At 42.6% G+C, this 18,020-nt stretch overlaps 2 pseudogenes; one reads left to right on the plus strand and one right to left on the minus strand.

Moving 5' to 3' along the window:
• LOC134335278 (zinc finger protein 721-like) overlaps positions 1 to 9,055 on the plus strand; it is a 28,774-nt pseudogene extending 19,719 nt beyond the window's left edge.
• LOC134334891 (uncharacterized) overlaps positions 1 to 18,020 on the minus strand; it is a 759,100-nt pseudogene that overhangs the window by 706,197 nt on the left and 34,883 nt on the right.

An 18,020-nucleotide genomic window follows, 5' to 3' on the forward strand; every position in this document is an offset into this window, starting at 1 on the left:
TGTGTTTCTCTTCTTCAGGATTGAACAAGGATTTCTGCTGCTCCTCGAGTCCACGTTCCTGTACAACCCAAAATCATCTCCACAAACACATCAAGACCCCCCACAGTGTCAAATATGAGACCCTGGTGAAGATTAAGACTGAACATGAGGATCTGACGCCCACCAGAAGCTCCAGTGATCAGCAGACGTCCTCTGGTGCTGTCAGCATTAACAGCTCTCTCACCAGAGAACAGAACAGAAGGAACGTCTGCTCACAGTGTGGGAAGAGCTTTAGTTCTCCCAGTGCTCTTAAAATACACCAGCACATTCACACTGGAGAGAAACCGTATCAGTGCTCACAGTGTGGGAAGAGCCTTAGTTGTTCCAGTGCTCTTAAACTACACCAGCGCATTCACACTGGAGAGAAACCGTATCAGTGCTCACAGTGTGGGAAGAGTTTTAATGCAAAAGGTGATCTCAACAAACACCAGCGCATTCACACTGGAGAGAAACCGTATCAGTGCTCACAGTGTGAGAGAAGTTTTAATCGTCAGTGTGATCTCAAAGTACACCAGCGCATTCACACTGGAGAGAAACCGTATCAGTGCTCACAGTGTGAGAGAAGTTTTAATCGTCAGAGTGATCTTAAAATACACCAACACATTCACACTGGAGTGAAACCGTATCAGTGCTCACAGTGTGAAAAGAGCTATTATCGTCATTGTCATCTTAAAGTCCACCAGCTCATTCACACTGGAGAGAAACCGTATGTGTGCTCACACTGTGGGATGAGTTTTAATCAACAGTGTAATCTCAAGAGCCACCAGCGCATTCACACTGGAGAGAAACCGTATCAGTGCTCACAGTGTGAAAAGAGCTTTTATCGTCAGAGTGATCTTGAAGTCCACCAGCGCATTCACACTGGAGAGAAACCGTATCAGTGCTCACAGTGTGGGAAGAGCTTTAATCATCAGAGTGTTCTCAAACGACACCAGCGCATTCACACTGGAGAGAAACCGTATCAGTGCTCACAGTGTGGGAAGAGCTTTAATCATCAGAGTGTTCTCAAAAGCCACCGGCGCATTCACACTGGAAAGAAACCGTATCAGTGCTCACAGTGTGGGAAGAGCCTTAGTTGTTCCAGTGCTCTTAAACTACACCAGCGCATTCACACTGGAGAGAAGCCGTATCAGTGCTCACAGTGTGGGAAGAGTTTTAATGCAAAAGGTGATCTCAACAAACACCAGCGCATTCACACTGGAGAGAAACCGTATCAGTGCTCACAGTGTGAGAGAAGTTTTAATCGTCAGAGTACTCTCAAAGTACACCAGCGCATTCACACTGGAGAGAAACCGTATGTGTGCTCACACTGTGGGATGAGTTTTAATCAACAGTGTAATCTCAAGAGCCACCAGCGCATTCACACTGGAGAGAAACCGTATCAGTGCTCACAGTGTGAAAAGAGCTATTATCGTCAGTGATCTTGAAGTCCACCAGCACATTCACACTGGAGAGAAACCGTATGTGTGCTCACACTGTGGGATGAGTTTTAATCAACAGTGTAATCTCAAGAGCCACCAGCGCATTCACACTGGAGAGAAACCGTATCAGTGCTCACAGTGTGAAAAGAGCTTTTATCGTCAGAGTGATCTTGAAGTCCACCAGCACATTCACACTGGAGAGAAACCGTATCAGTGCTCACGATGTCAAAAGAGCTTTTATCGTCAGAGTGATCTTAAAAGACACCAGCACATTCACACTGGAGAGAAACCGTATGTGTGCTCACACTGTGGGATGACTTTTAATCAACAGTGTAATCTCAAGAGCCACCAGCGCATTCACACTGGAGAGAAACCGTATCAGTGCTCACGGTGTCAAAAGAGCTTTTATCGTCAGAGTAATCTTAAAAGACACCAGCGCATTCACACAGGAGAGAAACCATATCAGTACATACAGTGTGCGAAGAGTTTTGATCAGCACAGTAATCTTAAAGAGCACCAGCGCATTCACACTGGAAAGACATCGTATCAGTTCTCACAGTGTACTAAGAGTTTTAGTCAACAGAGTGTTCTCAAAAGACATCAGCGCATTCACACTAAAGAAAAACCATATCAGTGCTCACAATGTGGGAAGAGTTTTTATCACCTGACTTATCTCAAAATCCACCAGCGCATTCACTCTGGAGCTAAACTGATTCAGTGCTCATAGTGTGGGAAGAGTTTTAATCAGCAGAGTGATCTCAAAATACACCAGCGCATTCACACTTAATGAAAACCATATCAGAGCTCACAGTGAGGGAATTTTTGTCTATAAATTAGTCAGTGATGTTACCAAGCTAGACAAAACAAAGTTTGTAGAAGTTTTTACTGGTCATTCACTTCTAGATCGACTTCATGTCTTGTGACAAAGGTCATCATGGTGCGACATGAATTAAATAGCAGCACTGTAATAATTTTTTGGTGTTTAATGCCATAATGGTGGAACAAGGACGTGTTCTGTAATGCCATGTTTAGTAATCATACAGTGTATCACAAAAGTGAGTACACCCCTCACATTTCTGCAAATATTTCATTATATCTTTTCATGGGACAACACTATAGCCATGAAACTTGGATATAACTTAGAGTAGTCAGTGTACAGCTTGTATAGCAGTGTAGATTTACTGTCTTCTGAAAATAACTCAACACACAGCCATTAATGTCTAAATAGCTGGCAACATAAGTGAGTACACCCCACAGTGAACATGTCCAAATTGTGCCCAAATGTGTCGTTGTCCCTCCCTGGTGTCATGTGTCAAGGTCCCAGGTGTAAATGGGGAGCAGGGCTGTTAAATTTGGTGTTTTGGGTACAATTCTCTCATACTGGCCACTGGATATTCAACATGGCACCTCATGGCAAAGAACTCTCTGAGGATGTGAGAAATAGAATTGTTGCTCTCCACAAAGATGGCCTGGGCTATAAGAAGATTGCTAACACCCTGAAACTGAGCTACAGCATGGTGGCCAAGGTCATACAGCGGTTTTCCAGGACAGGTTCCACTCGGAACAGGCTTCGCCAGGGTCGACCAAAGAAGTTGAGTCCACGTGTTCGGCGTCATATCCAGAGGTTGGCTTTAAAAAATAGACACATGAGTGCTGCCAGCATTGCTGCAGAGGTTGAAGACGTGGGAGGTCAGCCTGTCAGTGCTCAGACCATACGCCGCACACTGCATCAACTCGGTCTGCGTGGTCGTCATCCCAGAAGGAAGCTGACGCACAAGAAAGCCCGCAAACAGTTTGCTGAAGACAAGCAGTCCAAGAACATGGATTACTGGAATGCCCTGTGGTCTGACGAGACCAAGATAAACTTGTTTGGCTCAGATGGTGTCCAGCATGTGTGGCGGCACCCTGGTGAGAAGTACCAAGACAACTGTATCTTGCCTACAGTCAAGCATGGTGGTGGTAGCATCATGGTCTTGGGCTGCATGAGTGTTGCTGGCACTGGGGAGCTGCGGTTCATTGAGGGAAACATGAATTCCAACATGTACTGTGACATTCTGAAACAGAGCATGATCCCCTCCCTTCGAAAACTGGGCCTCATGGCAGTTTTCCAACAGGATAACGACCCCAAACACAACCTCCAAGATGACAACTGCCTTGCTGAGGAAGCTGAAGGTAAAGGTGATGGACTAAACCCAATTGAGCACCTGTGGCGCATCCTCAAGTGGAAGGTGGAGGAGTTCAAGGTGTCTAACATCCACCAGCTCCGTGATGTCATCATGGAGGAGTGGAAGAGGATTCCAGTAGCAACCTGTGCAGCTCTGGTGAATTCCATGCCCAGGAGGGTTAAGGCAGTGCTGGATAATAATGGTGGTCACACAAAATATTGACACTTTGGGCACAATTTGGACATGTTCACTGTGGGGTGTACTCACTTATGTTGCAGCTATTTAGACATTAATGGCTGTGTGTTGAGTTATTTTCAGAAGACAGTAAATCTACACTGCTATACAAGCTGTACACTGACTACTCTAAGTTATATCCAAGTTTCATGTCTATAGTGTTGTCCCATGAAAAGATATAATGAAATATTTGCAGAAATGTGAGGGGTGTACTTACTTTTGTGATACACTGTACATGTACGTTTTGTCTCTTATTATGAATAGTTGATGTAATATTGATGTATTTGATGTATGATGTAGCATTAAGGTAAGTGAATAATAAAACATTTACTTGAGATTATTCATGTTTCTTTACATTTTATATAAAATCTCCTCCGAGTATCGAGCATCACAGGAATCCCGGCTTTTCTGAATGATCAGTTACTTTCTCTGCTGATCTCTCGAGATACCCCCCAACCCCCCCCCCCAAGAAAACACTAAAAAAATCTAGTACACTAGACAGTGTATTAGATAATTAATTTTTGTTCCCTACACATTGCACTAGATTGTATAAGAGCAGCAGAATTCTGAACTATTTGTAGGAGACAAAGTGACCTGGAGGGAAGCACATAGATCAGAGAGGAGTCACAAGAGCATGGAGCAGTGTCTCAGCCTAGAGAATCGAACCCAGGACCTTCTTGCTGCTGTTACACTTCTGTCCAGTAGGGGGGAGAATAAACCTAAACATTGTGGATCAACCAGCTCAGTTCAAACAACAACAAGAGGAAGAAACAGAAGCTAACGTGTTCGTGTTTAAGTGACTGTGTAAGTTTATATTTATTTATTTTAATACACTTTCATTATTAACTACATTCTTAATAATAATACAACAAAAGTTCATAATAAAAAACACTTTGAGGATTTAAGTAGATTGAACACAGCAGCTGCTAACTGTCAGCATCACACATGATTCAGTTCTAATGAACCGATTCACCTCAGCTGATTCAGCTAAATGTATTATTTAGTTTTCAGTTTAACGCTTATTGTAAAAAAAGAGAAATAAATCAAGTTATTTTAACTTTGTTTCATATTAAAACCTCGAGTACTTTTAGCGTTGTTTACAGTATGTACAGTTTTGTAGACACGTCGTGTTTAGCTTTGTTTACAGGTTATTTTTACAGATTTATACAAACACAGTAAATTATTTACTTTTGTTTTATTTTGTTCTCATACGAGCACTTTACATTCTTTTATCTTTAATGATCAATAAGAGTCCATTTACAATTTCACATCCATAAATAAGAGCAGACAGCAATTATACCCACCAGCCATAAGATTAAACCACTTACTGTCCATGTTATCAGCTCCACTTATTATATACAAGCACTTTGTAGTTCTACAATTACTGACTGTAGTCCATCTGTTTCTCTGCATGCTTTGTTACCCCCTTTCACCCTGTTCTTCAATGGTCAGGACCCCCACAGAGCAGGTATTATTTAGGTGGTGGATCATTCTCAGCACTGCAGTGACACTGACATGGTGCTGGTGTGTTAGTGTGTGTTGTGCTGGTATGAGTGGATCAGACACAGCAGTGCTGCTGGAGGTTTTAAACACCGTGTCCACTCACTGTCCACTCTATTAGACACTCCTACCTAGTCGGTCCACCTTGTAGATGTAAAGTCAGAGACGATCGCTCATCTTTTGCTGCTGTTTGAGTCGGTCATCTTCTACACTTTTATCAGTGGTCACAGGACGCTGCCCACGGGGCGCTGTTGGGTGGTTATTTTTGGTTGGTGGACTATTCTCAGTCCAGCAGTGACAGTAAGGTGTTTAGATTCACTCATACCAGCACATAAATACTATTGAAGAACAGCATGAAAGGGGGTAACAAAGCATGTAGAGAAACAGATGGACTACAGTCAGTAATTGTAGAACTACAAAGTGCTTCTATATGGTAAGTGGAGCTGATAACATGGACAGTGAGTGGTTTTAATGTTGTGTTTTTGACCTGTTGCACTGTGGGAATATGTGGTGTACTATCCGTCTATCCATCCACGTCTGTTTGTGTATCTATTAGATCTTTAATAATGCAGTCAGCAGAAGAGGGACACGTCGCCCCCGTGGATCTAGAAGATGAAGGAACTGAAGATGAAGGATTCCTTAAGAAAATAATAAAAAAGGAGGAAGATGAAGATGAAGATTTCTTCTGTAAGTAAATATGGAACAATTTAGCACTTTTCCACCAGACAGTGTGGTACAGAACAGGATGGTCAGTATTGGGGTCAGTAATCAGTGGAAATAATAGAACAATATGGAAAGTTGATTTATTTGTAATTTCATCCAGTTGTTGAGTTTCTTCTTAACATATGAACGACATTTCAGATGAAGTATCATTAATCCCTGTAGAACACGACACCTCTGAGGGACACCTCTCCTCAGTGTACCAACAGCATGGAGGTTTCCAGCCTCTGAAGAAGGAGGAACCTGAAGATGAAGATGATCTCAGTAAGAACGTCTTTTATTTAATTTGGATTCATCTGTCAGAATTGTTTCTACCACCAGCACAGATAACCATCATAACCATCATACACTGACTGAATATGTGATGTTAGTAATTGTGTTACAAGAGCAGCTTGTGTTTCTCTTCTTCAGGATTGAACAAGGATTTCTGCTGCTCCTCGAGTCCACGTTCCTGTACAACCCAAAATCATCTCCACAAACACATCAAGACCCCCCACAGTGTCAAATATGAGACCCTAGTGAAGATTAAGACTGAACATGAGGATCTGATGCCCACCAGAAGCTCCAGTGATCAGCAGACGTCCTTTGGTGCTGTCAGCATTAACAGCTCTCTCACCAGAGAACAGAACAGAAGGAACGTCTGCTCACAGTGTGGGAAGAGCTTTATTTCTCCCAGTGCTCTTAAAATACACCAGCGCATTCACACTGGAGAGAAACCGTATCAGTGCTCACAGTGTGGGAAGAGTTTTAATCAACAGACTAATCTCAAAAAACACCAGCGCATTCACACTGGGGAGAAACCATATCAGTGCTTACAATGTGGGAAGAGTTTTCATCGTCAGAGTGCTCTCAGTATCCACCAGCGCATTCACACTGGGGAGAAACCTCATCAGTGCTTACAATGTGGGAAGAGTTTTTATCAGCTCAGTGATCTTAAAGAACACCAGCGCATTCACACTGGAGAGAAACCGTATCAGTGCTCACAGTGTGGGAAGAGTTTTCATCGTCAGAGTGCTCTAAGTATCCACCAGCGCATTCATAGTGGAGAGAAACCGTATCAGTGCTTAGAGTGCGGGAAGAACTTTAATCGCCAGTGTCATCTTAAAATCCACCGGCGCATTCACACTGGGGAGAAACCGTATCAGTGCTCACAGTGTGGGAAGAGCTTTAATCAACAGAGTCATGTCAACATCCACCAGCGCATTCACACCGGAGAGAAACCACATCAGTGCTCACACTGTGGGAAGAGCTTTAATCGTCGGAATGTTCTCAAAATTCACCAGCGCATTCACACCGGAGGGAAACCGTTCCATTGCTTAGAATGTGGAAAGAGTTTTAATTCAGAAAACAATCTTAAACTTCACCAGCGCATTCACACCGGAGAGAAACCGTATCAGTGCTTACAGTGCGGGAAGCGCTTCAATTATCACGGTGATCTTAAAAGACACCAGCTCATTCACACGGGAGAGAAACCGTACCAGTGCTCACAATGCGGGAAGAGCTTTAATTATCACGGTGATCTCAAAACGCACCAGCGCATTCACACAGGAGAGAAACCGTATCAGTGCTCAGAGTGTGGAAGGAGTTTTAATCATCAGGGGGATTTTAAAAGACACCAGCGCATTCACACTGGAGAGAAACCGTATCAGTGCTCAGAGTGTGGGAAGAGCTTTAATCAACAGAGTGATCTTAAAAGACATCAGCGCATTCACACTAGAGAGAAACCTTTTTAGTGCTTAGATTTAGATAGAGTTTTTCTAAAAGACACCAGCACACTGAGCATGTGCTCTGATCATGGACTGATGTATAAATTGCTTTTAATTGGGTGTGTAGGTGGGTGTGTGTGGGAGTGGTACCTAAAGATGGATGAATGTATTACTTTGTTATCTGCTGTGGGATGGATTTGGGATTAAGTGGAGACTGTTATAGCCTATAATCTTTATATGATGAAACACTGTGTGATATCTGTATTCAGGCACTGGGCTTCACATTGTTACTCCTATCTTGATTAAAATGCAGTTTGCTAATCACACCCTCTCACCCCAGTACTGTGTATTTCAGGTTTTTAATGTTCTTTTCCTAATGGGATTGTGGGTCAGGGTCAGGGGTGTGGAGATGAAGGGTCACGTTCATCGTTTGTTTTATTGTATTTAGAATTAGCAGGAAAATAGCTTTCAAATGGTTCAGATCACCGTACAGTTCACACTACAGGACTGGATCTTTTGTAATCGGGAGTCCTTTAAGCCGTTGTTGTTTTCACACTACACAACTGGATCTCTTGTAATCGGGAGTCCTTTAAGCCGTTGTTGTTTTCACACTACACGACTGGATCTCTTGTAATCGGGAGTCCTTAAAGTGGTTGTTGTTTTCACACTACACGACTGGATCTCTTGTAATCGGGAGTCCTTTAAGTTGTTGTGATTTTCACACTACACGACCGATCGGTGATAGGGGGTCACACACTACATCATCTATCACCAGGACAGGAGCAATCTCAGACGAGTCTGTCTGGTCTCCCGAACTACGTCTTGTCACGAAAACACATGCAAGAAGTGACGAGGGGTTTAATGGTACCAGCGATTGAGCGAGCGATCAATGAAATGTAGCGTTGGTATTATGGTTGGGCGTGGACGATAAGGTCACAAAATACTGTAAAGCTTGTGTGTGTGCGCCGATGTATTCTGGAAAGGAACGAATTATATTTACATTTACATTTTCAGCATTTAGCAGACGCTTTTATCCGAAGCGACTTACACAATGAGCTGAACACGATGAGCAATTGAGGGTTAAGGGCCTTGCTCAGGGACCCAACAGTGGCAACTTGGTGGCGGCGGGGCTTGAACTGGCAACCTTCAGTTTACTAGTCCAGTACCTTAACCACTGAGCTATCACTGGCATATTTACTCGCGTTACTGTAATTGAGTAGTTTTTTTGTGTACTTGTACTTTTTATTAAAGTAGATTTTACAACCTGTAATTTTGCTTTTACTTATGTATTAAGTATTAAGAATTGTAATTCGCTACATTTTTAATTACATCCGTTACTGAGTAAAAAAAAAAAAAAAAAAAACGCTAAAAAATGGCATCTGGGAAACTGCTGCAGCGAATTCACACTGGAGGGAAACCATTTCATTGCTTAAAATGTAGAAAGCGTTTTAATTCAGAATATAATCTTAAACTTCACCAGCGCATTCACACAGGAGAGAAACCGTATCAGTGCTCACAGTGTGAAAAGAGTTTCAGTCAACAGACTTTTCTCAAAAGACACCAGCGCATTCACACTCAATGAAAACCTTATCAGTGCTCACAGTGTGGGAATTTTTGTCTATAAATTAGTCAGTGATGTTACCAAGCTAGACAAAACAAAGTTTGTAGAAGTTTTTACTGGTCATTCACTTCTAGATCGACTTCATGTCTTGTGACAAAGGTCATCATGGTGCGACATGAATTAAGTAGCAGCACTATAATAATTTTTGGGTGTTTAATGCCATAATGGTGGAACAAGGACGTGTTCTGTAATGCCATGTTTAGTAATCATACATGCTGTACGTTTTGTCTCTTATTATGAATAGTTGATGTAATATTGATGTTTTTGATGTATGATGTAGCACTAAGGTAAGTGAATAATAAAACATTTACTTGAGATTATTCATGTTTCTTTACATTTTATATAAAATCTCCTCCGAGTATCGAGCATCACAGGAATCCCGGCTTTTCTGAATGATCAGTTACTTTCTCTGCTGATCTCTCCAGATACTGTTTCATAAAGTGCAGCTAATGCAGCTAACTTTTTAACATGGTCCAATAGAATGTCTGAATATCACGAACTAATACAAGATTTTAGTGGCTGTACAGAGTCTGTAGATCCTGAATTATCTTCTGCACTACATTAAGTTACCGCTCAGTGTTGGAGCCCCATCACAGATTTCCCAACTAGGTAGGAGTGTCTAATAGAGTGGACAGTAAGTGGACACGGTGTTTAAAAACTCATTTTAGGAAGGTACCCCCGGACCTGGACACTGAACCATCGCCTGAAAATGTAAATGTAAAAGATAATAGATTTATGTTCCCTACAAAGTGCACTAGATTGTATATTTATGGATAGAATTTATGTTTCTTACTTAGTGCAATAGATAGTGTACTAGATAATAGACTTATGTTTCTTACATAATGCTTTGGGTAGCGTATTTAACGAATTTAGGTTCCCTACATAGTGCACTAGAAAGTATAACTAGATAATTGATTTATGTTCCTTACATAGTGCGCTAGATAGTGTATTACATAATTAATTATGTTTGCTACATAGTGCACTAGAATGTATATTCAATCTTAGATTTATGTTCCCTACATAGTGCATTAGACAGTATATCAGGTAATTAATTTATGTTCCCTACACAGTGCGCTAGATAAAAGTCTGTGTTGCCTGCGTGCACGTGTGTGTGTGTGTGTCGCTCTTGGCCGCTCGTTCTAGATTCCGGGAGATTTTATCTGACTTGGGGGCATCAGGCAGTTGCTATGTATATGTGGGAGACACCCGGAACTTCCGGGACACTTGGGATGTCTGCCATCATAACCCTGTACGTTAAAGCAAGGTGTATGAAGACCCCAAATTTCCAGCTGAGAAAGAATCACTGTGGTTAACGTGACCGCAATCCTGTTTTTCCAATGGACAGAAATCTGAGTCTTAGCGTTTGCACATGTGCAGACAGACACACATACAGGCTCTACACCACTGATAGCAATGGTTTCATCTGTCAACACAGACTTTAGCTTCACAGCATGTTATGAGGTCATCTTGGATTTGGTTTGCTGTTTTTTTTTTCTTGCGGGTGGGGGGGGGGTATTCCAATTTCGTTGTGCCAGTGTACAAGTACAATGTGCAATTCATATTCGTATTCGATAATAGACAGAAGAATCTCCATAAAACAAAACGTATCAGCTTTGGAACATTTTTTTTCTGACTACAGGATAAGAGAGAGGCAATGAACCGATCTGGTAGATCCATAAACAAAATGCAGCAGCTCGAGTGCTAACTAGAACTAAAACATTTTATCATATCAGTCCTGTTCTATCATCTCTACACTGGCTGCCAGTTAAATTCCGCATTGATTACAAAATACTTTTACTAACCTATAAAGCGCTACATGGTCTGTACCACAGTATCTGAGTGAACTTATTAATCACTACAACCCAGCGCGTCCACAAGATGCAGGGTTACTTATAGTTCCTAAAATTAAAAAGACCACAGCTGGTGGAAGAGCATTTTCTTACAAAGCTCCACAACTTTGGAATAATCTTCCTGCCTCTGTTCGGGATTCGGACACAGTCTCAATGTTTAAGTCTAGACTGAAAACATATTTATTTTCTCAGGCTTTTGATTAGTATAGACAAAGGTGCAGAGCTTGTGGGTTCTTGGTGATAGAAACTTGTGGTGATCAGGGATGTTGGGTTGCTGTCATTCTGCCTCTCTTATCCGATCACTCAGGTTTGATGACGGTGGGGAGATGGACGCTGATGTCCTGTGAAAGCCTTCATGACCTTGTTACCTGCTCGCTCTCCCTTTTAGTTATGCTGGAATATTTAGGGCTGTAAAACTGTTTTACTCAACCAGCATTGTACATTATTAACTACATTCTTTGTTGTTTTACCCCAAGGGCATTCTGATGGAAACCTGTTTACCCGCCGAGGTTAAGGATTAAAGTCAAGACTGCCGTGACAACGACGCTGCTCCTGTAACATAGTTAAAAATCCATATATGTTCATGTTATAATTACACATAATTCTCTTTTTACATATAGCCTTATTGGTGCTGGGTAAGTTCACATTGGGACGTCCTGTCCCCTTCCCGCCTTTCTTAAAGTCTCCTCCCCTCCACCTACCTCCTCCCTTTTGAATTTTGTACTGTATGAGGAGGTAGGTATCACAATATGCTCCAAATTAAATCTATATTAATCATACACGTTTAGTTAATATAAATATCTCACCAAGTTTATATATAGATCCCTGGGTACATTATTATTATTATTATATTATATTATTATGTTATATTTTGTTGATAGTCAGTTTTAAAGTGAATAATACTTCTAATTATATTGCTAATAATGCACAGCATGGTCCACGCAATGTATAAGTCTGTTCTTTATTTTCTTTTTATATGAAGATGTGAGGAGTGTAGAGGAGAAGCAGGGGATTTCTACCGGTACTAAGGGCTATATTGTTTTGTTAACAGGTATGCATAATTATATGAATAAATCTGAGAAATTCTGAGTTATGCCAGTTGGCTATGCTAATGCACAGAGCGTAATGGAGTGACGTCATTGCTGTATGTGTTTGTCTGGTCTGTAAATGAAAAGCAATTGTTATTGTTAATAAGCTGTTTTAGTAATTTTCTTGTATTATATTGTAATCTTTATTATAAGCCCTGTTTCTGTCCGGAGGCCCTTTTGAATTTTGTACTGTATGAGGAGATGTGAGGAGTGTAGAGGAGAAGCAGAGGATTTCTACCGGTACTAAGGGCTATATTGTTTTGTTAACAGAATAAAATCATCATCGAATACACAACGCAGAGTCCATTTGTCTATTGTGGTAGCAGAGTCGACATCCACCGGTTACACTTGGTGCCGTGACCGTTCTGGATCCACTAGATCATCGCTCGTTTGATCGCCGTGGGTTTCTGCTACCGCTCGCTTCTCTTTCGCGTGTGCTACGCTGCTACTGTTAGCCCTCCCCTCCCGTCCGCTTGCTGAGTGTGTGTGTGCGCGTGAGTCTGCGCTGGTGACAGACACTCTCTCATATGCTCAGATCCTCAGTTAACTGTAATAAATTCCAGTAGTTCTGCACTTATAAACGTATAGCAGTTATTTATACCACATGATCATTGTTATTCTGTGACATTTTTCTTTGTGTTTTCTTTTCTTGACTATTGGTTATACACTAAACATTATTGCAGGGAAAGTTATGATAACAGTGTTACAAGGCAATCAGAATTAATAGTTATTTGTTTATCTATTTTTTTTCTATTGCACGTTGATTAAATAGGATTTAAATATGTCAAATTTTGATGATGCCAGTAATGAGGTACACAGTCCTGTTTCACAAAATACAAGGTTTACTTTTGGGAGGGGTCAGCCAATTGCGGGTTATGGGAGGGGCAGAGCGGTATCTTCTACCTTTACAGTAAATCAGGATGACACAGTTCATCAGTTCGTGTTAGACTGTCATAAAGGCCCGGCAGCAGTTTCCACTCCTATTCCTCATGAAGCTCCTCAGACCCCATCTCAAGTAATAAGCGCAGATGTCCTGAGTGGTGTTATGGCTGATCTAGCTAAACAGATAAGTGAAAGCATTACTGCCAGCATCCACACCATGCATCAGCAAAGCAGTTCCCGAGCCCAGTGTCACAACCAGCAGTCACAGTCAGTCATTGATGCTTCGAAACTGAACATAACTATCCAGTCAGATATTAAACCTCCGCCTTTCTTTCGAGGTGATGATACAGACAACATTACAGTCCATGAGTGGGAAGAAATGATGATGAACTATCTTAAACGTGTAAACCATGCAGAAGAAGAGAAGGGTAAATTCATTATCAGCCGGCTGACAGGTAAAGCAAGAGATATGGTGAAAGTTTCTCTGCGCAGTAACTCACAGCTAAGCTCCAGCAGTCCTACCGCTATATTTGACATTTTGAAGAGGCATTTCAGTGAACTAACATACTCCAATATGCCAATGAGAGACTTCTACAACACTGTTCCTATGGCTGGTGAGGGCATTATGGATTACTGGATTCGTCTCAATAAAGCCATAGATGTGGCAGATGAGTGTTTGAGGAGACGAGGTAAGAGTGTGGAGGACTCAAGTGCTAAAGTTGTCATGATGTTTATCTCTCACTGTCCAGACCCTAGTCTTGCTTTGTCTTTCTCTTTCAAGTCTGCTGAAAAATGGACTGCAGCTGAGGTCCAAGAGAAACTAGATGCCCACCAGAGAGATATGAAAAAAGTTACAGTGCATGCCCCGTCAGTAACAGCACGTAGGATGGGCTTTGCGCCTATCACCCAAGCAGTTATCAAACAGGATCAACAACCTGTACAAATATCTAGTCACTTGCAACCCAGCAGTGCTTTACCAATGCAGTTAATCCCATCTTCTGACCCTACATCAGCTGAGCCTAGCTTTAAAGAGGTGATTGGTATGCTTGACAAAGTTCTTTCACTTTGCACAACTTCTCTTGTTCCGGCACAAGAGCGACGCAAGCAACCCTATGGCTCTAATGGACAAACCCGCCAGCCTTGCAGAGTGTGTGGAAAACAAGAACACACAACATATGATCATTGTAAACTTCATCGGCTGTGTCGCCACTGCCTACAACCAGGCCATTTCAAGAGTGAATGCCCGAATACTGCCAAGCCACAGGTGAGCGATGCGCAGAGCTCTAGCAGTCCTTTAAACTAGTTAGCCCATGTGGTGAGAGGGGAAACGTGGGCAATGTTACTGCTACCCTCGTTGATTCAGACTTTGAAGCAATCTATGTAAACAGCTGTGCACTATTACCGGCAGAGAAAACGGCAATTTTTGTAGGCTCACAGAAACTCGAAGGAGCCAGTGAACTGTTTTACATTAAAAGGACTGTTGGATTCAGGTTCTATGTCATGCACAATCAGCGAAGAGGGTGAACGGAAGCTGAAAGATGCTGGTGTTCTTCCTTGCTCACAGCCAGCACCCAGTAACATTGTGCTCATTGGCTGTGGTGGTTTAACTACTCATCCAAAGTGCATATACGAATTGAACATTGAAGTATGTCAGTCCAGGTTCATTGTGCCAGTTCTAGTCGTTCCAGGCCAGCGTGATGAATTCATCATTGGTACAAATGTGATTAAACCTGTTATACAAACAATGAAGTCTGATGAGAAGTACTGGAATCTCATCTCATCCAGAACCAGAGATCCAGAATGTGAGCAGCTGCTTGAGTTACTGAGCTGTGTTTCACGGGGGGCAGGACTAGAGACAGCCAGTAAAGTTGGCACAGTGAAATTGCGGCAAGCAGTTACTCTCCTCCCACAGAAGGAGTATCTGGTGTGGGGGAAGCTTCCAAACAATGTCATTGTTTCACCAGGGGCGACTGTCATGGTTGAGCCTACGTCTTCAAGAGCAGGTCCCAAGAACATTCTGGTGGGTAGAGTCATAACACCCATGTGGGGAGATCGCTGGGTCCCATTGAGAGTTATGAATGCGTCCCTGTGCCCTGTTACACTGCGACGCAACACCAAGCTGGTCGATGTGTCTCACTGTCTTGCTGTTGAAGACCTACCAATCACTCATGGTCTATCTCAAAGTCATTCTGACACTTCATACTTGGTACCCCCAACAGTGATGTCATCACCTGACATTAAGCAGATGCTTAAGGATTGTGGGTTGGGTGATATTGACATTGATGCATGTGAAGTTTCAGAACATTGGAAAACTAAGCTGGCTGAGCTGCTGGTGAGATTCCAAGATGTCTTTTCTAAAGGCAAGCTGGACTGCGGTGAGGCAAAAGATTTCGTACATCGGATTCGTCTGTCTGATGATCGTCCCTTTAGGCTTCCATACCGCAGGGTTCCTCCTGCTCACTATCACAAGTTGAGGGAAGTGCTGAATGAGATGGAGGAAAAAGATATCATTAGCAAATCAGTGAGTGAATATGCCTCTCCTCTTGTCATGGTCTGGAAAAAGAATGGGGATCTGAGGATCTGCACAGATTTCCGTTGGCTCAATGCCAAGACCAATAAGGATGCTCATCCCTTGCCACATCAGGAAGACTGTCTCGCTGCAGTGGGTGGAAACTCTTATTTCAGCACCATGGATTTAACATCGGGGTTCTACAACATCCCCCTTCATGAGTCTGATAGGAAATACACAGCATTTACCACGCCTTTAGGTTTATACGAGTACAATCGGCTCCCACAAGGGCTTTCTAACAGCCCAGGTTCCTTCATGAGAATGATGCTGTCCATATTTGGAGACCTGAATTTTTCTACTCTTTTGTGCTACTTGGATGACTTACTTTTGATGGCACCGTCGGAGGAGGAGGCTCTGAAACGTCTTGAAGTTGTACTAAGTAGGATTAGAGCAAACAACCTGAAGCTGTCCCAAAAGAAATGTCATTTTCTGCGCCAGTCTGTGCGTTTTCTTGGCCATATTATTAACAGTGAAGGGGTGTCTGCTGACCCTGAGAAAGTAAAGGTCATTACTGACTTCACAGCTAAGGATCTATTGATGGAGGATGGCTTCACTCCATCTCAGAAACGGATCAGATCCTTTTTGGGTATGGTGTTGTATTATCAAAATTTCATTCCTGGCTGTTCATCAATTGCAAAACCTTTGTTTGCCCTAACTGCTGGCCAAAAGCGCAAATGTAAAGGCGATAGAGGTTGTAAGAGGCCTGGCACCTTCCGTGAGCTTAAACCCGATGACTGGACTCCAGCTTGTGAGGCAGCGTTTGAGAGACTGAAGGAAGCACTTATAAGCAGTGTAGCACTGGCCCACCCAAATTTTGAAAAGCCGTTTATCCTTTCCACTGATGCATCTCTTGATGGCCTTGGTGCTGTTTTATCACAAGTTCCAGATGGAGAAGACAGAGCTAGGCCAATAGCTTTTGCTAGTAAATCTCTAAGTCGAAGTCAGGCCAATTACCCAGCACATAGACTTGAGTTTTTGCCGTTTAAGTGGTCTGTGTGTGACAAGTTTAGTCACTGGCTCAAGGGTCACAGATTCACGGTTTGGACAGACAACAATCCTCTCACGTACATCATGACCAAACCAAAACTGGATGCATGTGAGCAGCGATGGATTTTCAAACTTGCTCCATACAACTTTGAAATCAAGCATGTTCCAGGTACACAAAACGTAGTAGCCGATGCCCTGAGCCGAGACCCTTTCGTGAAGCCTATAAGTGAGAGACTCTTGGCGGAGCCTTACAATACACTAGTTGAGCAGACATGCAAAATGGAGGATGACTGTGTTCAGGAACTTTTCCGTCTGTCATGTCAACCACAAATAATGGCTAACCTTCCTGCATGTAATCCATCAGTGTCAGCGTCCATGTCCGAGGATGATGTTTCCTGTCTCCTCACATCTCATGAGTCTTGGGATGCTGTGCCTAGGCAGAGAGCTGCTTCCATGGTAGACTACATAGAGGAACTGATTCCTAGTAGCCAAGACACTTTCCCAACCTGGTCCATGGAGGAACTAAAGTCACGTCAACTACAAGACACTTCAATTGCTAGGGCATTGTTTTACGTTGAAAGGAAGCGTCGGCCGACCAGACGTGAGCGGTTCAGTGAAATCCCCGAGACTTTGAAAATACTGAAACACTGGGAGAAGTTGACATTGATAAATGGTGTTCTATACAGAGTTTCCAAAGATCCCATGACCAAGCACAAGAGATTTCAGTTTGTTTTGCCTGAGTCGCTAAAAAAAGATGCCCTGACTGGTATCCATGATCTGGCCGGACACCAGGGTCAGCCATGTACGCTCTCTCTCGCCCGACAGCGGTTTTTCTGGTATAACATGGAGAAAGACATAAGAAATTATGTTAAGTCCTGTCAGAGGTGTGTTTTCAGCAAGACCCCAGAACCTGCAGCAAGAGCCCCACTGGAGAGCATTAAAACTACTGCTCCACTGGAACTGGTCTGTATAGATTTCTGGTCAGCTGAGGACAACAACAACAAAACAGTAGATGTTTTGGTGCTTACGGACCATTTCACCAAGTTGGCTCATGCTTTTCCCTGCCAAGATCAAACAGCTAAGAAAGTGGCAAAAAAGCTCTGGGATAACTTCTTCTGTGTATATGGATTCCCTACGCGCATCCATTCTGATCAGGGAGCAAATTTTGAAAGCGAACTTATCGCTGAGCTTCTTGAGCTAGCTGGCGTTGTAAAATCAAGGACCTCCCCATACCACCC

The sequence above is a fragment of the Trichomycterus rosablanca genome, chromosome 2, assembly GCF_030014385.1.
Source record: "Trichomycterus rosablanca isolate fTriRos1 chromosome 2, fTriRos1.hap1, whole genome shotgun sequence".
Lineage (NCBI taxonomy): Eukaryota > Metazoa > Chordata > Actinopteri > Siluriformes > Trichomycteridae > Trichomycterus > Trichomycterus rosablanca.